Below are 19200 nucleotides of genomic sequence, written 5' to 3'. Positions count from 1 at the left end.
AACTTTGCTTGCTGGACACGAAAAGGACTTGCAACAGTCACTAAAGAACATCAAAGACTACAGCCTTTAGTACAGTTTCATTTCAACATAAAGAAAACAAAAATTCTCACAACTGCACTAATAAGTAATATCATGAAAAAATGGAGAAAATATTAAAATCATCAAGGATTTCATTTTACTTGGATCCACTATCAATGACCATGGAATCAGCAGTCAAGATATCAAAGGATGTATTTCTTTGGACAAATCTGCAGCAAAGGTCTCTTTAAAGTCTTAAGAGCATTGATGTCACCTTAAGGACTACGGTGGGCCTGAGCCAAGCCATGGTATTTCTAATATCTCATATGCATCCAAAAGCTGGGCAACGAATAAGAAAGACCAAAATACTGATGCCTTTGAATTATGGTGTTGGTGAAGAATGTTAAATATTAGAAGCAAGTGTGGTAAGACTTCTCACGTACTTTGGACACGTTATCAGGAGTGACCAGTCCCTGGAGAAGGACATCATGATTGGTAAAGTACAGAGTCAGAAAAAAAAAAAGAAAGACCTTTGACAAAATGGATTCACACAATTGCGGCCTCAATGGGCTCAAGGATAACAATGATTGTGAGGATGGCGCAGGTCCAGGTAGTGTTTTGTTCTGTTGTACATAGGGTTACTATGAGTTGGAACCAGCTGGACGGCATCTAACAATAACATCATGTTCCAAGGAAGTTGAGATTATTATCATTGGTGAATAATCACCTAATTTTTATCACAGTACCCTATTAATACCCCAACATTTTTATGTGGTTTTGCATTTGTTTGCATTTACAAATTTACAATTATCCCTAATCCATTAAAATGTGTATCGATATGGTATTTAGATAAAATTGTAACATAATTAAAAATATTCATTCTTCCTGTTACACATTTGACTATTTTGGAAGGAAGATGTCAGGTAAAACATGCTAATTTTAGTTTAGTCTTAGTAGAGGACATTTCAACACTCTACTTTAGGAAGTAATTTTGTTTTTTTATCTTTATCTAGCTGCCAAGAAAATTATCAGAATATTGACAGGAAAAGGGTAAGACAGAGCATTTCCCTATGTAGACATTAAGTGATCATAATCACCGCTCTCCTTAGAATTGACGGTTAGGGAAAGCCCATAGCCTGAGTACCCAGGGATCATTCTGAAAGCTACTGACAGATGAGAAAGGAGAGAGACTTGGCAGATAGAGTGAGGTATTTAAGACCTCAGGACATCGCCTCTGAGGGAGTGATTTAATTTATGGACTTTGTTATTCTCCAGCCAATATGTTTGAATAATGTTTAACATACTGTCTAGATATGTGTAGCCCCTGATCGTGCCGAAATAAACTTGATTCTATTTCTTATATTGCTAATCTCTGTGTTTTCTGATTATACCTTTCTACATATTTTCTGTTTCCAACTGTTCTTAATTTTCAAACACCAAATTAAGATTGCTTCCTTTGTCAGATACTTAGAGTTAGTATCCTTGATCCAGGAGCCCTGGTTGCATAGTGATTAAGAGGCTGCCTGCTAACCAAAAGGTAAGCAGTTTGAATCCACCAGCAGCTCCCTGGAAACCTTATGGGGCAGTTCTACTCTGTCCTATAAGGTCACTATGAGTTGGAATAAACTCCACGACAATGGGATTTGTCCTTGATCGTACTGTGGCTACACTCTGATCTTTGATTTTTTTCATCTAAATAGTTTGATTAGGAATGAATTGAAGTTTTTTTTTTTTTTTTGTGATATGTACATATAAAATGGAGTTAGTGATTATAGGGTTTTAAAAACACAGTATCACTTATTACAAGATAGGGTTTGTTTATTCAAGTGCATATGCTGCCTGAACTCCCAGAAGGCAGTATTTTTTTTAAAAAACTTAAAAGAAGGGAATGTTAAGTTCAGGGGTTCTATGCCTAAAATTATTTGAGATTATGCAATTTTATAAATATGACTTCTAAATCAATCAGAAACTAATTTGGACAGATAGCCTTTTTCCCAAATTAAAAGTACCGGTAATTCGTTAACATTGCCTAATTGATGATTCTGAATCATTGGTATTTGCATGGAAATGCCTAAACTTTAATATGCTTGAATTTAAGTAAGTCATTTATTTGAGAAAATACTGATTCTTGTGTTAAACATGTTGCTAGATTTTGAGGAATACTTATATAATAAAACATAATGTAGTTATTACAGAGCTTTAAAAAAAAACATGGCTTAAGAGAATACCAAAAAAGTAAAAATTAAATGTTCCTGCTTTAATATGTAGCTAAATGTGGTAATATACAATTGTGCATAGAAATAGGAAAAGGGGCTGATCCTGGTGGTTTGAAACTCTCTCATTTGTATCAATAAACAGACATGTGTTCCACCAAATTACATCCCTCCCATTGTTTTTTCTTACTCACAGACAACATTACAGGGAAAAAACAGGGCTATTAAAAGATAAAGAGTGAATGTGATATAAGGCACTATCAGATTTTGGTACAATACGTGTACATTATTCCTCCATAGGTTTTTCCCCATCTAAATCTCAAATGTTTGTATATATCCTACTTTTGTGAAATTCTGTTCTCAAAAGTACATTCATACTGAACACATGTAACTGAAATCACAAAATATATCCAAATTATTTAATTTCAACATTATTTCTCACATAAATATAACTGACACTTGAGCATATTTATATTATTTTAGCCTTCATAATGAGGTTCAAAAATTTAATTTGCTGATTTGATCTTTAATACTTACATAATGATGTAGAATAAAATCTAGAGACTTTCAAAAATCATGCTTTTTTTCCTCTAGTTAGTTGAAAATAAAATTATACATTAGTTGATTTTATGGATTGAGCAATTACGAAATATAGGTGTGAGAATCCTGTACTTACGATCCCTCTACACACACATACACTACACACTGAAGTCACAAACTGACCGCTTCCGCCTACAATAGGAAAAAATCTTGTGGACTCCATTTTGAGCTGTGTGAGTTTTGCCTGGTTTTTCACTTTCCAGATGTAAGCCTGCTCATTGTAAATATTTGTGCCTGCTCCCTTTGAAATGAGTTCACGTCTTAGTAATCAGGCATTTCCAACTGTACAGAGCTCTTTGTTAAAAAACCTTGGTTCAAATATCTGTTTGTTAATGCAGATGAAATTCATTGGAGTCATTAGATGCTGAATTTCATAAAATAACAGACATGTGTGATGTACATGGTGCATAGTAACAATCTGCTTCATTCATTTTGTAATTACCATTTGTTTGCACTGATGTAATAGAGTCTGTCACTGTCATATAAATCACACCTAGAGGTGGTGTACAGTAAGCAGTCCCGGAAGTAGCAGATCTCTATTTGTGATATATAATTTTGTACACATATGCAAGGTGGCTCTTAAATGTTAGAGGCTGTCACAACTAAATGCTGCAAATATTCCATTTGGAAGTTATGCGTAATATTAATCAGTCAAAGCGTTTTTCTGTTTAAATCTTGTCTAATTTTGTTGTTTTGTGGAATGAATAGAAATTGATGCACTTCCAGTAGCAATATATAACGTGTGAAAAATTGCACCATTAATTTAATGAATATTTGTGTGTTTTTAAGTAGGTGTCCAGTCTTGAGTTATGCACAGGGGAGATAAAAATGACAATATTAACCCCTTACTCTCACGGAGTTAGAATATTTGTAGAGTGTAAAGGATTCCTTCATAAAGTTATTTACAATACGGCCATGAGATACAAAACACAGGAACTTCACCCTTAAGAGGTTATAATCAGGTACATCTTAAAAAAAAAAATCTTAAAGTAGTTGGTAAATGAAATGCATCTTGATTCCAATTTTAGTGATTATTTCAAGTTCATACAAAAAAGCAATTTAGAGTTAGGCATGGATTTTGGAGAGAGAAGGAGGGGTAAAATACTAACTTAGAAGTCGTTATAGGTTCTTTGTCATTAGCAGGTATAATAGAAACTTCTTAATCAAGAGAATTTCAGACCTGGTAGGGTGATGCCAGATTCTAAATTGCCATCCTCACTATCCATGGAAGCAGTATTCATAATTACAAAGAGTGGGACTTTGAGGCACTTAGAATTGAGGCAAGGGAATTAATTTAGGATCTGAGGAGAGAACAGGGGAGAAACAAAATAATTCAATAAAATAATGTTAATAATTTTGATATAAATAATAAGTTATAGGAGAAAATGTCTCGGTGTTATATGATTTAGCCTTAATGCATTTTGTAAAGTAAAAATACATATTTCAAGTAATTTAATGTAAGATACCTGAAACCAGATATAAAAATATAGGTACAACAATTTTGAAACTAAAAAAAAAAAAAAAAACTGCTATTATTTCATTTACTATGCTACGGCAACGCAGATACCTTGTAAATTAAGAAAAAAAAAATACAAGAATCAATTTTTAAACACTTTCAAGTTTTTGGTTTTATTTGTTAGTTTGTTTTTAAACTTATAATGTCTGTAATTACTAAGGCTTTTTTTTCATACTTTATGCCTTTACTGCTTCAGATTCCATCATTCTGTATTTAATCCCACCTTCCAGAGACTTAAGTTATATTATCACTAGGATAAGAAAGATTTCACTAGTAATATTTTCTAAATGGCTAAACGTAAGCCATAGGCAATTTATATCCAAAACCTCTGATTACTTATCATGTAATTAAACTGAATTTAACTAATCATTTCATAAAATGCATTGCATAAAATGATTTAGTGTAGAAAAATAAATGGATAAAGAAATGGATAGAGGGTCAAAATTCTGCCTTTTGAAGTAGAATGATTGCACAACTTTAAAAATGTAAATTAATGTCACTGAATTTTATACGTAGAAATTGTTGAGTTTTTGTATATTTTGCTGTGTATATTTTCAACAACAAAAAATTAAATGAATTATTAAAAAAAAAATATGTAAGTGACCTTGGTCAAGTTGATCTCTCAGAGCAGGCAAGGGTCAGAATTTTTTTTTTTTTTCTCTGAGGGGCTAGTTAGTAAATATTTTAGTCTCTGCAGGCCACATTGGTCCAGAGATTGCAGCTTGCTAACCACTGTCTCCAACCTCAGTTTGTTCAGGTGTGAGCTGAAAATGATGTTATAAAGATTAAGTTTGTTAATGTATTCATTTAATAACATTTTTTGAGTGCCTTTAAGATGATCATTGCTATATTTATTTAAAAGATTTAGCAGGTATCTGGTTACATACTGGTGGTGAGAAACAGTTTTTAATTCTCCTGGAATCCACATTTCTGGGTCCACGAATTTGAGGTGACCTACCCAGGCCATTTGCCCTTACATCTCCTTTTGAACTTTTAACCTTGAAGAAACTGGTTTCTAAAAGTCATCGTTGAGTCAAACAATAGTCTAGATACACTAGTAAGACCTTTTTGCTTTGGGCACTGTGCTATTTTGAAGAATTCTGTCAGTTTTGGGAAACAGACTCCATAGTTCAGACTGGGAGCTTTATTTTAGGATAAATCAGTAATTATTTTAATTGATCTTCAAGCCAACGCTGTTTGAAATCCTTTCTGACGACAAATTGTTTATCAGTTCTACTCCAGTCATTTGTCCATGGCAATGCTGATAAGATTTGGTATAAGAGTCCTTAGAGGTTTTCTCATCTTTGGAACATTTTTAACACTCCAGTCAAAATATTAATAGAGTCTTAGAGGTGCAGTGGTTAAGAGCTCAACTGCTAACTAAAAGGAACCAAACTCATTCTATGAAGCCAGTGTAACCCTGATACAAAAACCAGGTAAAGACACCAGAAAAAAGAAAATTACAGACCAATACCTCTCATGAACATAGATGCAAAAATCCTCAACAAAATTCTAGTCAATAGAATTCAACAACATATCAAAAGAATAATTCACCGTGACCAAGTGGGATTCAAACCAGGCATGCAGGGATGGTTCACCATTAGAAAAACAATCAATGTAATCCATCATATAAATAAAACAAAAAACAAGGACCATATGATCTTATTAATTGATGCAGAAAGGCATTTGACAAAGTCCAACACCCATCCATGATAAAAACTCTCAGCAAAATAAGAATAGACAGGAAATTCCTCAACATCATAAAGGGCATTTAGACAAAGCCGACATCATCCTAAATGAAGAGATTCTGGAAGTGTTCCCCTTGAGAACGGGAACTAGACAAGGATGCCCTTTATCACCACTGTCATTCAACATTGTGCTGGAGGTCCTAGCCAGAGCAATTAGGCTAAAAAAAGAAATAAAGTGCATCCAAATTGATAAGGAAGAGGTAAAAGTATCCCTATTTGCAGACGGTATGATCTTATACAATGAAAACCCCGAAGAATCCACAAGAAAACTATTGGAACTAATACAAGATTTCAGGAAAGTATCAGGGTACAAGACAAACATACAAAATTCAGGTGGATTCCTCTACACCAACAAAGAGAACTTCGAAGAAGAAATCACCAAATCAATACCATTTACAATAGCCCCCAAGAAGATAAAATACTTAGGAATAAATCTAATCAGAGGTGTAAAAGGCCTATACAAAAAAAAAAAAAAAAAAAAAAAACTACAAGACGCCACTGCAAGAAACCAACAGAAACATATGTAAGTGGAAAAACATAACTTACTTATGGAAGAGAAGACTCAACATTGTGAAAATGTCAATTCTACCCAAAGCGATCTACAGATACAATGCAATCCAATGGCATTTTTTAATGAGATGGAGAAACAAATTGCCAATTTCATGTGGAAGGAACAGAAGCCCTGGATAAGTAAAGCATTACTAAAGAAGAAGAACACAGTCATACTACCTGATTTTAGAAACTACTATATTATCACAGTAGTCAAAACCGCCTGGTACTGGTACAACAACAGACACATAGACCAATGGAACAGAATTGAGAATCCAGTCGTAAATTTACCCACCTATGAGCAGCTGATATTTGACAAAGGCTCAAAATCCATTAAATGGGGAAAAGACAGTCTCTTTAACAAATGGTGCTGGCATAACTGGATATCCATTTGTAAAAAAGTGAAATAAGACCCATCCCTCAGACCATGCATAAAAACCAACTCAAAATCAATCAAAGACCTAAATACAAAATCTAAAATGATAAAGATCACTGAAGAAAAAGTAGAGACAGTGCTAGAAGCCCTAATACATGGCATAAACAGAATACAAATCATAACTAATAATGCACAAACACCAAAAGAAAAACTAGATAACTGGGAGCTCCTAAAAATCAAATACCTATGCCCATCCAAAGATTTCGCCAGAAGAGTGAAAAGACAACTTACAAACTGGGAAAATATTTTTGGCTAAGACAAATCCAATCAAGGTCTAATCTCTAAAAACTACAAGATACTGCAAACCTTTCACAACGAAAAGACAAATAACACAATTAAAAAGTGGGCAAAGGATATGAACAGGCGCTTCACCAAAGAAGACATTCAGGCAGCTAACAGATACATGAGGAAATGCTCATGATCATTTGCAGTTAGAGAAATGCAAATCAAAACTACAGTGAGGTACTATCTCACCCCAGCAAGGCTGGCATTAATCCAAAAAACACAAAATAGTAAATATTGGAGAGGTTGTGGAGGGATTAGAACACTTATACACTCCTGGTGGGAATGTAAAATGGCACAACCACTTTGGAAATTGATTTGGCGCTTCCTTAAAAAGCTAGAAATAGAACTATCATACGATACAGCAATCCCACTCCTTGGATTATATTCTAAACAAATAAGGGCACTCACTCAGATGTATGCACACCCATGTTTCATTGCAGTACTGTTCACAATAGCAAAAAAATGGAAGCAACCTAGGTGCCTATCAACGGACTAATGGATAAATGAATTATGGTATATTCACACAATGGAATACTACACAATGATAAAGAACAACGATAAATCCGTGAAACATCTCATAACATGGAAGAATCTGGAAGGCATTATGCTGAGTGAAATTAGTCACAAAGGGACAAATATTGTATCAGACCACTATAATAAGAAATCAAGAAAAGTTTTAAACACAGAAGAAAGCGTTCTTTGACGGTTACGAGGGCGGCGAGGGAGAGAGGGGGTATTCACTAAATACATACTAGGTAAGTATTTAACCTCCTGAATAATCTCAATCACAATAAATACATTAACAAACAATGCTCACCCAGCCATCATTAACAATCAACACCCCCCAAAAAATAAACAAAACAAAAGGTCAACAGTCAGGATTCTCCAGCCGCTCTTTGGAAACTCTGTGGGGCAGTTTGTCCTATAACGTTGTTAGGAGTCAGAATCAACTCCATGGCAACAAGTTTCAATGGCTTAGTTGAACTATTACCCTAATTTGCAAATCGTATATTAATTTGCAAATTGTATATTAATTTGCAAATCTTATATTAAATAAACTTCAGTTTCTGTTATTGGCTTAATCTGATGTTTTTTTAACACTGGATAGCAAACTGTCCAAAAACTTCCTCATTAGGTTTAGCAACAACTATTTTATTATCTCATAACTGTGTGGGTGAGTAATCTGGGACACAGTTAGGGCTCAGCTTAAAAATTCTTCAGCTTCTTTTAATACTGACTGGTGTAACCTGGTGATAGCAAGAAACCTAATTGACCAAAAAGTTCATGATGGCTTGACTCACATGCTTGATGCTTTATTGAAAATGTCTACAAGGCTGGATTCACCTTGGCCGTCCTCTTTCTCCATGTAATCTCAGGCTTCTCACCTGGTCTCTGCAGGTGAGTAGTTAGGCTTCTTACAAGGCGCCTGAGGGCTCCAAGGCACACCAATGCAGAAGTACGCATATTTCTTGAAAGCTGGGCCAGTAACTGTGTCATAGCATAATTTCTGCCATTTTCTACTAATCAAACAAGTTAAGAACAAAATTGAATGGGAAGAACATTAAACACATTTTAATTGGAGGAATATCAAAGAATTTGTGACTGTTTTAATCCTGCATAGCCTGGTATCTGGCTACACATTTTTTGCATATTTCCTTTCCTACCATGACTTCTAATGACCTACTCCAGGATCTCATATCTAAATCAGGTCTAAATGTGGATAAGGTTCCTTTAGTCTCGTTCTTGGAGTATGGTTTCTCTCAATCTAAAGACTTGTGAACTGAAGAATCAAGTTACTTACCTCTCACACACCCAAAATAAAATGATGAGTCCAGAATAATTGTAAAAGACACATTTCTTTTGAAACAGGATGTTTTGGGAAAATGTCCCTAATACCTTAGAAACGTTTTGTCTTGTTTTCCAGAAGAGAGGTTCTGGGAAGCTGTTATGGATTGAATTGTGTCCCCCAAAAATGTGTGTCAATTTGGCTAGGCTATGATTTCCAGTATTATGTGGTTGTCCTGCATTTGTGATCCATTGTAATTTTTCTATGTGTTGTAAATCCTAATCTGTATAATGGGAAACCCTGGTGGCATAGTGGTTAAGTGCTATGGCTGCAAACCATGAGGTCAGCAGTTCAAATCCTCCGGGCCCTCTTTGAATACTCTATGGGCAATTCTACTCTGTCTTATAGGGTCGCTATGGGTTGGACTCAACTTGACGGCAATGGGTTATGGTTATGATGTTAATGAGGCAGGATTAGAGGCAGTTATATTAATAAGGCAGGACAGAATCTACAGCATTAGGTTGTATCTTAAGCCAATCTCTTTTGAGATATAAAACAGAGAAACAAACAGAAAGGACGGGGACCTCATTACCACCAAGCAAGAAGAGCCAGAAGCAAAGCGTCTCCTTTGGACTTGGAGTCCCTGTGCTAAGAAGCTCCTAGACCCAAAGGAAGATTGATAACAAAGACCTCCCTCCAGAGCTGACAGAGAGAGAAAATCTCCTCCTGAAGCTTGTGCCCTTAATTCAAACTTCTAGCATCTAGACTGTGGGAGAATAAATTTCTGTTTGTTAAAACCATCTACTTGAGGCATTTCTGTTATAACAACAGAATAGATAACAACTAATAGATAGACAGAAGCCAATCTTATGAAACTCAAGATAAGAGCCAAGCAAATGTCTTTATGTCCCAAATTCCTGGGGACTGAAGAAAACAATGCTTTCATACTTTCCTCCAGAAGCAGCTAAGACTATACCTACCAGTTTCTGCATCTCAGCAGGCTTATAGCTGAGAGCAAGAAGCCAGTTTCTTCTTCGAATAAGCACCTTCCAATATTTCCAAGATATTCTAAATGGAGCATGGGAGAAGTAGGAGGCACCCCATAGAGATTGTAGGTTAATGATACATTTTCAACTTCATGATTTGTTTTTTAAAAATATTGTGTATATAAAATTTTAGACTGTTTACATGTAACTGGAAATTAGTATTTATAGTCAAACAGCTGTAGGTTTTATCTCATAACAAATAATATCAGGATACTTCTAGCATCAATATTGACACCGTTAGGGCAGTTTTTTTTTCTTGACTTTAGTTCTGAAGCCTTAAGGTAGCTGCCTTTACAATATCACTGAAAAAGTCCCCTTCCACATATTGTTGCATGTTTTAACATTTCCTTTTCTTTCATTAAATATTATAACTCATATATGTGCTAACAGAGCTCCTCATGGTGACTTTATTAGTGAAAGGTAAGTCTTTGCATGTTTAATTTGGAAAGGGAAGCTTTCTTTTATTGAACATTTCTTTCTATCAGGATTGTACTACAAGTTACCATCGAGTCAGTTCCTACTCATGATGACCCCGTGTTAGATCAAGAATATATGCAATTGTAAAAACATATTTGCAAAATTCTTAGTAAATATATTCTGATACTTCCACTTTATAATTAAGGAGACTGGGCTTTTGGAGATGTCAAGGTTACATAGTGCCTGATTGTTCAAACAACTAGGCTTTTTTCTTTTTACCATATTAGCTCTCTCCCAGTGTTAAATATAAAAAAAGATTCCTTTTATGTCACATAGATTTTATGTGTTGAGACAAGACTTTAAACTTAGGTCTTTTATTTCCAAAGTAAAAATCCTCTGCATCATACTGCATGCATTTGTAAGTTTTGCATTTTCAGCTGTGTGACCAGCTATATAGCTAGAAATTAGTTTCAGGCTATAGCAATATCAGAGATGGTAGCCAACTGTGCAAAAAAAAAAAAAAAAAGGAGATAATGGGGTACAGAAGTGATGGCAATTTGCAGGATACTGGTTAATGGAGATTGGTAGTCTCCTGTTGCTGAATATGAGCTCATTTCTAGGGAGGTACATAAATAGAGGACTGAAGTTTAATAAGAACATGCAAAGATGCCCACACTGTGCTAAGTGTTTTGCATGTACTGAAAGAAGGATTTTTTTAATTTTTTTTAATCATCTATTAGAAGTATGTACTTAGTCAATCTGAGGGATATTTCTTGAGAATGAATCAAATACATCATTTCTATGAAGATATTGCGTGCCAATTTTTTTTAAGGTCATATTAAGAAACATTTTGTTGATTTCATGTTAAAATAGCAGAAAAATGTCAAGAATTAAAATTATACTTTCTTTTTTGTTTTAGGTCAATATTTTTGCTATGATCTATTTTGTATGTTGCCAGAGGCAGTGGGCACAGTATTGCTTGATTTAGAGCTAAAAGGTAAGACTCCAAGGTGAAAGGCAATCAAAAGGTACAGTGATAAAAAAAATGGACTAAAGCATACCAACAATCATGAAGATGGTGCAGGTCCAGGCAATGTCTCATTCTGTTGTACATGGGGTTGCTATGACTTGGGGTGAACTCAATGACAACTAACAACAACGACAAAGCTGATGGGAAGAAAAGCATAGTAAATAATGTCATGTTAATACACTAGCTAATTGGAAGAGTGTATATCAACGTACGGCTTAAACACAACAAAATGTTTAATGAAAACATATCAGAACAGCTAACAGATTGAAAAACATAAGAAAGGCTAACTGCATTTCATTAAGTCAGAAAAAGAAAAATGTTACTAAAAGCCAAGTATTTTCATAGACCCCTGGATCTGCAAAAGACCAAGGACACCACCTTGCCTTACCCACCAAAGACTGAAGAGCTAATTACTTAACTGTAGATAGTCTTAGATTTCACCTAGAACATCAGTATTCATATTTATGAATATTTACACTGCTTATATAATGCTGATACTCATTTTTAAGAGAGTACAGTGCCAGAAATGATCTTACGTAAATGCTGTCTCCATGAAATAAGAGCTAATATTATAAATAAGTCCCATGGAGAAAAAAAGTGGCATTGAGAAATGGTTTAATCTATTATTTTAAAGCAAGGCCAGTCAACAAATTGATATTAGATAATTAGCTACGAATTTGTGTGGAGTTCACTTGAGATTACAGAGAAATGCATGCAATTAAACGAAATTCTTTGGCATATCCTGATTCCCAGTTTAATTTCCACAATGTTTCTTTTCTCATGTGTTATTCATATTTTGTTACAATCCATGTGATATTTTATTATTGCTATAATTTATCATTTTAAATACCTCATAGAATGTGTATTTTGAAGCCTGTAAAGATGTCTTATTTAATAAAATGCTTAGGTGTAGTAATCTAGGCTTTGAGATAATATACGCTTGGATGTGTAACAATTTGTAATAGATGTCTCTCCAGATTCTTTTATGTCAGTGTAGTTGATTTTTAAAATATATCTTCAAATTTTTAAATAAAAATAGAAAATTCTTATAATATGAGATTATTATTTATGACTTTTAATAACTTTTTAGATATATAGGAATTCTCTTTCACGAGGGCACCTCTTCCTTCAACCTGCCTTCTTGTGATCGGTGTGAGAAATTTGCTTTCAGTGGGACTTTCCCTTCTTTGGGACTGCAAAAAGAACAAACAAATCAGCCTTAGAAGAAATACAACAAAAATGTTCCTTAGAAGTGTGAATGACAAGGATTTTACTTGTTTACTTTGAACACACCATCAGGAAATATTAGTCTTTCAAATAGAACATCATGTTTGGTAAAAACAGAGGGCCAGTGAAAATGAAGGAAACCTTCAATGATATGGATTGAAACAATAGCCACAAAAATGGACTCAAACATACCAATGATCAGGAAGGCGGTACAGGAGAGGCATCATTTTGTTCTGTCATGCATAAGGTCACCGTGAGCCAGAGCCAAGTCCAAGGCACAAAATAGTAATGGCAATTAACAATTTTCTATATGGATTCATATACTTGCTTTCCAGAATAGGATGAAGATAATCATCATACCACAGTTTTGGGGAGTGGTAGGACATTTCTTGCCACAGCATTGTAAATATATTCTTGGATAAATGGTATTAGAGTAATTACTATCTGTTAGGAAAAATTCTATCTATCATGAAGGGTCTAGCCTAATGACCTCAGTAAGTCCGTTACCAAATAATTCAGTATTAGTATATTTTTAGAAGACCAGTTTGCTTAGTCTTATTTCTGCTCGGAGACTTCACTCTAAAATAGAATATGCTTTGCTTATTCTTGTACGTAGAATAAAGGGTGTATGCATGTATTTGCCTGTGTGTGTGCGTGATAGAAAGAGAAAAAGAGACTGTGTGTCTGTTGAATTATACTGACTTAAATATATTGCATTCACAATAAGTGTATTTTATGATATGTACTTTTACAATAATGCAGGTACACAGCAGAATAAAACATGATCCCTGTCCTTAAAAAGCTAATAATTTAATAAAATAGTTATTCTCTTTATTAAATAAGCAAATATTTATAGTTGAAAAAGTTTATAACTGGATATTTTACTTCTGAAAATTTGCTGTAGCACCAGAATGTCAGGAGGACTGATTTCTTTTGCTACCACTATTTCTTCCTTCAACACTATGACAAATTGCAATGCCTCTACACCTTTCTTTTTTGACTTATGCATTGTCAATGCAGTAAAAAGAAAAATTGCACATGTTCCAAGTAGATTTTTAGGAATTTTTGGCGATGGATTTTGAATGCTTCTCTCTGGTTAACATTTTAAGAACAGCTGTTGGATGACTAAATCCTATTTATACACTTGATCATTACTGTCATATTTTCATTTAATGGACTCCTGTATGCTAAACTTCTAAGTGTAAAATCACACCACATATAAGTAATATTTGGAGTTTCTCAGGTGTCCTAAAATCAGAGAACTTCTAATACAGTCCAGAAGGTCTAATGAGTGTGGATCAAGTACAACCCTATATTAGTGGAAGAAAAGAAGCATGCGCCTAAAGACAGTGCATGTGACTAGTGGTTATAAATAAAATTCTACTGAAGCAGAAATGTATGCTACATTTATTAAATGGATTCACTTTATACTAAAAAAACCCACTCAATGTCATAGAGTCAATTCCTACTTATAGTGACCCTATAGGAAAGAGTAGAACTGTCCCATAGAGTTTCCAAGGAGAGCTTGGCAGATCTGAGCTGGTGACCTCTCGGTTAGCAGCTCTAGCACTTAACCACTATGCCACCAGGGTTTCCATTTTCTCTATAGAGTAAGTAAAAATAGGAAATAGTGCATCCATTATATGTTGAAAACACTGGGATACAGTCTACTATCCGAGGACAAGGGAAAAATTAAAGGCAACCACTGAAGAACTGCCGACCCTTTGGTTAGCAGCTGTAGCACTTAACCAGTACACTACCAGGGTTTCCAATAGTTAAAGAAAACAACTTTCTACTGACTGGTTGGAAAATATTTAGAAACGGGTAAAGACTGAAATTGGTGTGGTTTAGATAGTGGGTAGGATATAGAATGTGTCAATTACTTTTGTTAAGAAAGTTTGAGATAAAGACTTGCTCATATCGAATTATTCATTTTATCTAAATTTTAGTACATTATGAAATTTCTTGCCAACTCACTATAAAAATAATGACATGAAATAAGCATGAAATAATTGTAAATATATATATTCTTAAAATTAATTATACTGATATCAGTCCCCTTCAAAACCTAGACGTTTTGACTAAGTCAAATTTTGTAATCAGTGAGAATGTCTTCCAATATGTGAGAATTTATTTGTTTATATAGAATTTCACGTTGGTTAAACCACTCTCCTAATTTATTTTTTATTTATTTATTTTTTAAGAATGCCTTCAGTTGATATGGTATTTCTGTCTCAAAGTAGTTGGATGTCAGTATATAGTTTTGGATATATATTCCTTTGTCACGAAGAATAAAATTTGCAGTTTTTACCTCAAACTTACACAGAAAAATAACTGTAATATTGTAGTATTGATAGCAGATAATAGTAGAACGGCATTAAACCCCGTGGAAGCAGTTCTCACAGGGCGGTCACCAGGCCAGCCTCAGCAGCATCACCACGGACTTGATTAGAAGTACCTCACTTGAGACCTACTGCATCAGAAACCAGGTTGGCCCAGGAATCTGTTTTGACATTATTTCCAGATGATTCTGATACATGTTTCTTTCTCTTTTTCTCTCCTATCAATGTAAAAACCAGGATGTATTAACTTTCTTCTCTTCTTAGCTAGGTCAACAATAGGATATCTTTTTTCTTGTCCTAAATGGAATTATTATTTTTTTTCCAATCAATGAATAATAAAAAACAAAAAACCTGCCTTTCTTGTCCACCCTTCCAAATTTCTGAGAAAAGCAGTTGTATAGATATCAGAATCTTTTTAAAAATTGCATATATACTTTTTAGTTAAAAATAAGTTTTAAAACCTAGATGCTGACTAAGTGAATGAGAGAAATTTGGCAATTTAAAATGTCAGTGATATCACTAAACTATTAGTACAAAAAAAAAAGATTATTCCCCCATTAGTGAATCAATTATGCCTTGTGCTTTCAAATATCCATTTACACAACTCGATATTTTGAAGATTAAGATTAAAATAAGTCATTCTACACACATTCAGTTTCAGCATACGTTGTGGAAATTAAGTACATAGCGAGTGTGCTGTTACAGATGAGGATTCCCCTAATCAAATATTGCTAGGTTTTTAGCTTGACAGTATCAATGTTATGGTGTATTGTTTTATTATAATATTTGATCAAGTAAAATTATAGAGAAACTAAAATTAGTTTAAATATGTATTATGTTCTGCAAAACATCACATTTTGATTAATTGTTTTTCTCCCCATAACGATTTTTCCATAAGAAAATACACTAAAGGAGTAAAAAAGAGCAGTAACAAAAGTTCTTGTTTGATACCATCTAGATCTCTAAATAATGGATATCCAGGAATGTATGAATCTGAAATTCATCTCAGTTTTTCTTTAAAGTCCAGTTACTTGTAAATTATTAAAATATATTATTGTATCTCTTATTCTTGTTCCACTCGTTCTTTCTAGAAAATATTCTCCCTGCCATAGAAGTGCAAAACACAACATCAGAAGAGATATTCAATTTTATTAAAAGAAACTTGTAAAACGTGGCTTTAATTTAGCATAATTTTTCAGAAACGACTCTCCAATAACATTGATTGGAATGATTGTTTACTTTTCATTCATATTCACGGCAATGTGCAAGACTAAACATTTTTACTATTCCATGTCTTCTGCGTACTGTGGACTCCCAGTTTGGGAGCCTAACAAGGGACTGCTGATCTTCAACTTTGACACAGCCAATGGGATTCATATATCAAGTGATAAACGCACCGATGTCCAACAGACACAGTTTCTGATACACTTATTCATTCAGTTTGACAAAGATGAGGAATGTTTGCCATCAGAACAAAATAAAGATGTAGGATTATTCCTTTTGTGAAGACCACACGTAGCTTGTGGGGTTTTGACATTCATGAGAAATAAAACAGGGAACTCTTGAGGGTTTTTAAATCACTCTTACAAGGTTACTTGCTGTTTTCAAATGCTTCAGAATTGGAAATGATCAGCTCATGCAGGGAATTGTTGCAGTAAATCAGTGAGACAGTAGAAACTAAAAACCCCCAAAACATGAAATACATCTGCTTAATACCACACATAGAATTCCTCATTTCAAAACTAGTTCATTACACTATATTTTATTATTGATCAGGTATAAAACAAACAAGCAAATAAAAACTGGAATTTTTACACAGTTACAAGTAGTGGGAAGTATAAAAAAAAAAAAAAATCACAAGTGCGTTCAACATATTACCTCTGCCCCTAATATTAATTCTTTTCCTTACTCCGTTATTTTTAACACCCCCACATCAACTTTTTTAATAGTCTTGGCCTATCATTTTGTATTAAAAAATATGTCAATGTATAAGCCCATACATTTCTTCTTACAGAAACATCAATAGAATATGGAAAAAAATATGTTTATTTTTCTCTGTCGTTAGTAAACTGTGCTGTAGTAAATAAAATGCAATATCACTCAACCAAGTAGAGTATGAATTTTATGAAAGAAAAAGAATCAATGGCATATATTAGCTCACCCGTATAGATGAACGTTAGAAGATTATGCCTTTCTTTAAACTATACAATTATTTCTCCAAATAATGCCGATACCAGATAATATTCAAAAATTAGACCAAAGTTCTATCTTTAAGCCAATATTAAGAATTTATTTTTCAAGATTTCCAGCTATGGTACTATGAAAACGTTTCTTCATGTATTCAAAATTTAATTTAAAATAAAATTCCATAGAAGAAATTGAATGTATAACCCAATAATACAGAATATAAGGTTATGCAAAATTTGATTAAATTACTTTTTTTACTACATCCAAAACATTATTTTATCAGCGTTGTATAGCCTATTTCAGAGCAAAATTGACAAGGTAAATTTAAATTTTACCACATATATATCTAATAAAAATATAAATGAAAACATCATCTATTTGTATTTCATACTTGTTAAGATCTACATTATTCATGGAAAGATGGTTCTTAAAATACATTTATTTTCCTGTATTTTTTAAATCTCCATTATACAACTGTAAAAATGGCATGATGGCAACAGACCTCTACATCTAACTTTGTAAAGGGAAGAACAGAGAATCAATGTTACCAGGCCAAGGCTGATTCCTGTGAGGTGGAGGTCAGACATACCTCCACCTTCCATTCTTTTTACCATTTCTAACAAAAGCCATCCCCCCCTTCCCCGAAAATGCACTCTTTACTTATCTGCTTGGTTCGGTAATAACTATGCTCGCAGTTGTTGTGGGGTATATTAGTGAAGTAACAGGTTCCAATTTAGGGTGAGGATCAACTTAAAAGCAACAGGAACAACTGAGGATACAATTCTTTGATCAAGACATCTTCTGCTCACCCGTGCCTTCAGACAGGTCTCTCCCTTACCCCCTTGGCCCTTCCCCCAACATGACCCCCCAGCTCCTGCCCTGATCAGGCAAGTGTTACAATGCTCTTAAGCTTCACTGACAAGTGCCCAGAGGCACCCCACTCTGCCAGGAAGCCTCATGCCTGAAGGCTCTCAGCTCTTTTGGTCCATGGGCCAGGAAGCCCTCCATGCTGTCTCATGACAGTCTCCTGGTTCTGCTACCACTATTGCTCTGCCACTGGATTCTGCCAAGCTTGCAGCCACTTCTTACCACTTCTCATTGCTGCCATGCTGCTAGTTCTCCTTGTCTCCAGAGTAACAGTGTTACAGCTGTCTCTGTCTCCTGGATCTAGGAGATTCTCAGCTCAGGTTCCCTTGGTCCAGTGAGTGCACTCCATTCCTGGCTCTTCTTCTTGATGGTAGTGAGGCCCCTTTAAGCCTAGCAGAATGACAAAACTGATCAATCCCATTGTTAGAGTTCCATATACCTTATTTGTATGGTTCCAACCCCTTTGGGTTCTTTGCACCTTATTTGCATTATTAACAGGCTGTCTAATCCCCTTGGTGGGCCACAAGCACCTTATAATTAATAATTATAATTAACATAATTAAATGGATTTTTTTTATTTAATATATTTGTTCTGAGTAGCAGGATTTTCATAGACAAATGAAAACTATTAAGAAAGGTATAGGTATATACATTTCAAGTTCTCCCTTGGGAAGAAAGGGTCACTGTCAGATTGTAGCTGATCTGAAAATAGACCTTAGCTGGGGTAAGTAACACTGCTAAAACATCCCTTCTAGCTCAAGGATCCATGGCTCTGAAGGAAGTCGTTAAAGCTGCACTGAAGGCATTAGCAAAAATAAAAAATAAATAAAAAAAACTAGGAATTGATGCAATTCAATTGAGATGTTTCAGCAAATGGATGCAATGCTAGAAGAACTCACTTGTCTATGCCAAGAAATTTGGAAGACAGCTACC

This window comes from Elephas maximus, chromosome 14 (genome assembly GCF_024166365.1).
Source record: "Elephas maximus indicus isolate mEleMax1 chromosome 14, mEleMax1 primary haplotype, whole genome shotgun sequence".
Taxonomy (NCBI): Eukaryota; Metazoa; Chordata; class Mammalia; order Proboscidea; family Elephantidae; genus Elephas; species Elephas maximus.
The sequence above is the reverse complement of the archived record's forward strand: the minus strand, read 5'-3'. Positions refer to the sequence as shown.